Source organism: Balaenoptera ricei, chromosome 3 (assembly GCF_028023285.1).
Source record: "Balaenoptera ricei isolate mBalRic1 chromosome 3, mBalRic1.hap2, whole genome shotgun sequence".
Classification (NCBI taxonomy): domain Eukaryota; kingdom Metazoa; phylum Chordata; class Mammalia; order Artiodactyla; family Balaenopteridae; genus Balaenoptera; species Balaenoptera ricei.
Genome location: NC_082641.1, coordinates 173,990,322 through 173,996,591, shown reverse-complemented (window position 1 = coordinate 173,996,591; position 6,270 = coordinate 173,990,322).

Genomic DNA, 6,270 nt, shown 5'->3' with positions numbered 1-6,270 from the left:
CAGGATGAATTCCGAGGTGGGCGGCCCCCGGGGGATACCGGGGAGCAACGGGAGAGGGATAGGGGTTGGAGGCATGGGCTGGGGCACCTGGATGGAGAGACCTTTCTGGCTAGGGGACCCGTATCTGTCATGAATGGGAGGAAAGGAAAGGGGAAATGGATGGTGAAAAGCCTTCTGGAACCGCCCCCAACCTGTAACCATTCTGGGGCTGTCTTCACTCCCCTTTCAATGCAAGCCCCTGCCCCACCTTGCTCGACTCGATGGGCATGGAGGCCACATTTGTCTCTACCTACCTGCGCTGTCCAGTATGGTCACCGCTGGCCACATGTGTCTAGTGAGCCCTTGAAATGTGGCTGGTCAAAACTGAGATGTGCTGTAAACATAAAACACAAACCAATTTCAAAGACTTAGTACGAAAAGGAAAATGTAAAAAACAAACCCAAAAAACCTCATTAATCACCTTTTATGTTGATTACATGTTGAAATGATATTATTTTGGATATATTGGATTAAAATGCATTATTAAAATTAAATTCCCCTGTTTCTTTTTACTTCTTTAATGTGCCTGTTGGAACATTTAAAATCAAACACAGCTTGCATGTGGCTGGCGGTTGTGCCTCTCACACTAGCTCTACTGGACAGTGCTGGTTTGGGGCCATGCCATGCTTTTGCTCCATTGATAGTCATCAGCAGGCTGGGGAGGCTGGTTTCCACCACACACAAACACACACACACACACACACACAGACTCATGCACACTTAAGACAGGACCTGGCACACTTCCTCACCTTATCTCCTTTCTCCTGATTCCAGACCCTGCCCCTGAGCCTTCATCAACTGTTGAACCCTTCAGAACTCAGAGGCCTGGCATCAGGGACATGGTGAGAAGTCCTCAAAGACAGATTGCTGATTCACAGGAGAGCAGGGCAGGGAGAAGGTGAGTCAATGCTCAGCACTTAGTCATCCAGGTTAGGCTCTAGAGACTTCTGAAGCTACAGCTTTTGGGGACCCCTGTCTCCAAGTAAAGGAAGCTAAGGCTGTGGTCTTCAGAAATTCATTACCTTTTTCATCGGGCCTATCTGGGCAAAACAGATGAAAACATAGTGTTTTATACTTGTACTTTCTCTTGTACAGATCTCTTCCTGTTAGCAGCTGTGGGGCTCACAGTATCTTGAGATCCTTTATGTACCGACAGGCCTCATCCCCTGGCCTCATGGAGGGGGATGGGGGACTACTCGCTCAGAGGCCACAAGTTTAAATCGTACGAAGTTGAGTTATTTGAGGTGTCTACTTCTGAGATGCTGAGGGGTCACGGTTGAACCCCTAAAACCCAGCCATGTTTTGCTACTTTGCCAGTTCTGCCAATTTCCAGCTTCTCCAATGTGGTCTGAGTAGGCATGTCTTCCCTATCACTGGGTTCCAGCTAGGTAAGGCGTGTGGTGTCCAAATAGATGTCATTTTGGAGATTCCACACACATTCCTACAGACTCAGAACATTCTGGAACTTCCCTCTCGAGACTGCTTCCCTGAGCCCTGAACTCACTCAACAGGCACCAAATAATTTTGTGAACCTACTATGCTGTGTGCCAGCCGAGGCATAAAAATAATTTCCGCCCCTCTCCTCACCTACAAGAAATGCATAGAAAGGCATGATCCGGCCTGCAAAGAAGTCCTTTATTTTTGATGGGTATTACAGGTGTGAGGACCCCTTGTTGGCCTCACCTGGCTTCCAGTAATCAGTCTGCCAGCAGAAACCAAATCCACCCTCAGAATGAAGACTGGCCACTTTGTTCAAGCCATTCATGACACTGTACCACGGCTCTGACTATACCTGTTGGTAGGGACAGCTAGATTGTCCAGCACAGTGGCTGATTCATAATGGTGACCAGTAAATACATTTGGTATTTGCTGAGCCAAATGTGATAAGTCCCTTAGAACAGTTTCCAAAGGGGAAATTCTATTTCCCACATGCAAGTAAGATAGGATCTTGATTCTTCCAGGAACCTGGCTTGGCTTGTTTTTGGGTGTGTGATCAAGCTGATTCAGAGCTGTGTGAGGGAAGGTAAAGCCTGTAGCAGACAAGCCAGGGCTGGTTAGCAACTTTCCACTGTGTCAGGAGCCCCAGAGAGAGGTTTCCCAAGTTCTATCTTGTCTGCCTTTTTAATTTTTAAGTCCATGGGATTTATTTTCTTTCTTTTTATTTACGTATAATTTACATACAGTAAAATTCACCTTTTTTAGTGTACAGTTCTGAATAAATACAGACATGTAACCACCACCACAGTCAAGATATAGAACATTTCCATCATCCCCCCCAAATTCCCCTGTATCCCTTTGCAGCAGATCCCAGCCCCTGGCAACCACTGATCCAATTTCTGCATCAATACTCTTGCCTTTTCCAGAGGTCCTTTCAAATGGAATCACACAGTAAATAGACTTTTGAATCTGGCTTCTTTCATTAACATAATGCATTTGAGGTTCCTCTGCATTGTTTCCTGTGTCAGTAGCTCGGTCTTTTTTTATGGCCAAATAGTATTCCATCATGTTGCCAGATCACAGTTTATTCATTCACCCACTGAAGGATATTTAGGTTTTAATGGCTGTTGGTAATGACAGATAAAGCGTTGATAACTATTTGCTCATGGGTTTTTATGTGAACATAGGTTTTTATTTCACATGGGTATTCCACCAGGGGAAGATTGTTAGCTTGTATGGCTGTAATGCTTTTGAAATTCTTTTTCATGAAAAGAAGAGTTGAAAAAAATGGCGATGCTTTTTTTTTTAAAAATTAAGTCTTTATCATCATCTGAATCACATCTTAACATAAGCTGAGTGCTTACCATAAATACTCAGTATGCTAAACACTTTACACCTCAGCATTTTATTCATTGGGTGACCTCAGGCAAGTCACATGACCTCTCAGAGCCTCAGTTTCCCTACCGGTAAAACGGAGGTAATGACAGTCCAACCTCATAGGATTATTGTCAGGATTAAATGAGTTAATACACATCAAGTGCTTGGAACCGGCCTGACACAGAGTAGGACCATGTCAGTGTTAGCTATTATTATGATGTTCATTTCCTGGCCCCTCTCAAATTCATCCACATAGCAACCCTGGGAGGTAAGATCTACCCTTATCCCATTTTATGGAGGACATACCTAGCAATTCGAGAGGTAAAGCAAGTTGTGCAAGATCACACAGGCAGTAAATAAGTAAATAGTGGGTCCAGGATTTCAACGGAGGCTGACCGACTCCAGACTCACCTGCTTAGTTCTTTTTATTTTTTATTTTTTTATTTATTTTTGGCTGCGTTGGGTCTTCGTTGCTGCGCGCGGGCTTTCTCTGGTTGCAGTGAGCGGGGGCTGCTCTTCGTTGCGGTGCGCGGGCTTCTCATTGCGGTGGCTTCTCTTGTTGCGGCGCGCGGGCTCTAGGGCATGCTGGCTTCAGTAGTTGTGGCTCGTGGGCTCTAAGATAGCAGGCTCAGTAGTAGTAGTTGCTCCGCGGCATGTGGGAGCTTCCTGGACCAGGGATCGAACCTGTGTCCCCTGCATTGGCAGGCGGATTCTCAACCATCGCGCCACCAGGGAAGTCCTGCTTAGTTCTTATATTAGGGTTCTATTGGATACCAAAGAAACAGAACCAGTAGGATATATGTGTTTGTGAGTGTGTCTGTGTATTAAGAGATTTATTTCAGGCATTGGCTCACATGATTGTGGGGGCTGGCAAGGCAAGTCTGAAATCTGTAGGGCAGACCAGCAGGCTGGAAACTCTTGGCCAGGAATTGATGCTTCATCCTCAGGGAAACCTCAGTATTTGCTTTTAAGACCTTTCACTGTTTGCTTTTTTTTTTTTTTTTTTTGGCCTCGTGGCTTGTGGGATCTTAGTTCCCCAACCCAGGATTGAACCCCAGCCTTCGGCAGTGACAGCGCAGAACCCTAACCACTGTACCGCCAGGGAATTCCCTCCCTTTGCTTTTAAAGCCTTTCAACTGATTGGATGAGGTCCACCCACAATACCAATGGTCATCTCCTGTACTTAGAGTCAACTGATTATAGATGTTAACCTAACCACATCTACAAAACACCTTCACAGCAGCACTTAGTGTTTAATTGAATAACTGGGTACAATTGCCTAGCCAAGTCGATGCATACAACTACCCATCACATCTTCTCTTCTTCTCTGAGTTGAGAGCTCAAACCTCTGCTGAGATTTCTGCAGAGGCCACTTTTCCAATAACATTCCAAAGTACCCAGTGAGTGTCCAGGTCAAAGAATCATAGCCATAAGAAGAGATGTTGAGTTTGGTTTTTGTTTTTTTCTTTTGGGGGGGGGGGGGTGGGGGTTAAACAATTAAAACTTCCTGAACATGACCCCAGGCTTACTCAAGGAAGGGAGAGTTCCCAGCTCTCAGGTTGCCCCTAAACACAAGGACACCCTTCGCATGTTGTTTTTGGCCCACTCAGAGCTAATGTGAAGACCCTTGGAGGCTGCCACATCTGTTAACTCTTAAATTTATAAGTGTGAGGAAATCCACAAGCTCTGAGTTTTTCCCCATGGTGACTCTCCCGCTATCTGTTTATGTAGCTTTTTAAAAAATCAAACTCTGTCCCCTCCATGATTGGTTCAGGAACCCTGCAGTGCTGTGCCCCTGGGCACCCAGCCCAGACTCATCCTCCCAGGTCAGCTGGTGTGTGTCCTAGTCCAGAGTCCTTACTGACATGGTTACCCTGGGGTCGGGGGTGGCCAGGGATGGCCGGAATCCCCCTGCTAGACAGCAGGCGAAGGCCATGGCATCTTTCTCAGGAGTTCCAGCCTGCACAAGGGCAGTAGTTACCAAAAGCTTTTTGCCAGGAAGCGGGTGGTTCAGCAGCCCACCATTCAACCAGACGGCTAGTCACCCCTTTGACAGCACTTTCTCTAGGCCAGGCCTGTCCTGGGCACTTCACAAATGTTGAATCAACGTCAACTTCAAAGCCCTATGAGGCAGGTACAACTACTACCCCCATTGTACAGATGAGGACGCTAAAGGCCCTGGAAGGCTCAGTAACCAGCCCAAGGTCACACAGCCAGGAAGAGCTGGAACCAAGAATGAAACCGGGCTGTCTGGCTCCAGAGCCAGTGTCACACCGCCCAGACCTCCCAAGCAGTTCTTCCAGGAACCTCTCCCCTTCACAGGGCACCACCACCTACCCCCCCTCTTCCCTCTTCCCTTCTCAGGTGGTACCCCTTTCTGAGCCTTCTTACCCCATCAGCCCTACCCTTGACCACAGACACCCCAGACTCTCAGAGCCGAAAGGGATCATGTTGCCCACATATGAGGAAACAGAGGTCCTGAGAGGTGTATGACACGCCCATATCTCCCCCAAATCATAAAGGTAGTGGGGAGGGGAAAAAGAAGCAGGTGTATTAAAAACAGCCAGGAATATTTACGAAGCGTCGGTTCCAGACACGTTTCTGGCACTGGAGACCCAGCACTGATAAGACCCAGTCCCTGCCCTCGTGGTGATCGCAGGCTGGGAGGAGGGTGACATTTAGCATGAAAACCAAGGAACAGGGTAATTTCAAATTTCAGTGGCAGGGTTCTTGAGAATACGGTAAACTGAAAGGCTTGAGGAGCTGGACTGAAAAGACCTCTCCAGGGAGATGAACTTTGGTCCCGGGTGCTCACCTCGCTTTACAGGGTACTGTATGGATGAGGACAGGGACAGTACCGGGGCTCCCAAGTGCATTCTCCCCACAGCCGGTAGCAGAGGGCGGGTGGGTAATTTTGGTCCCAGAAGGAGGGTGGGTGTCTGGGGCAAGGAAAGATTAGGTAACTCCCCCCGCCCCGAGACTCCTGGCAGGAATTGAGTCCCATGCCATGTGAGATAGGAGCGGGCACGTTTGCTTCTGCTACGGAAGGGGTCTTCTCCGACCCCGCCCCTTCCCGCAGCAGCGCGTCGTAACCTATTGACCCAGGCAGAGGGCGGGCTGCGCGGCCGGCCGGGTCATCAGGAGCAGTAAAGCAAGATAGCTATTGGTTCCCGCGGGGGGTGGGCGGGGCCTCCGTCTCCCGGGGGGCACGCTCCACGGGAGGGTGTTGCCGAGGACGGAGCGGGAAGGGGCGTGGCCGCGCGCAGGGGGCTGTTGGCGGCGCGGCCCCTCCCCGGATGTTGCGTATAGCAGCCTGGGCGGCGGCGATTGGTCGAAACTGTGTAGGGGGCGGGGCGGAAGGTTCTGGAGGGGGCTGGCGGGCTCTGGAAGCTTCCGCCGGGCGGGTATATAGACTCC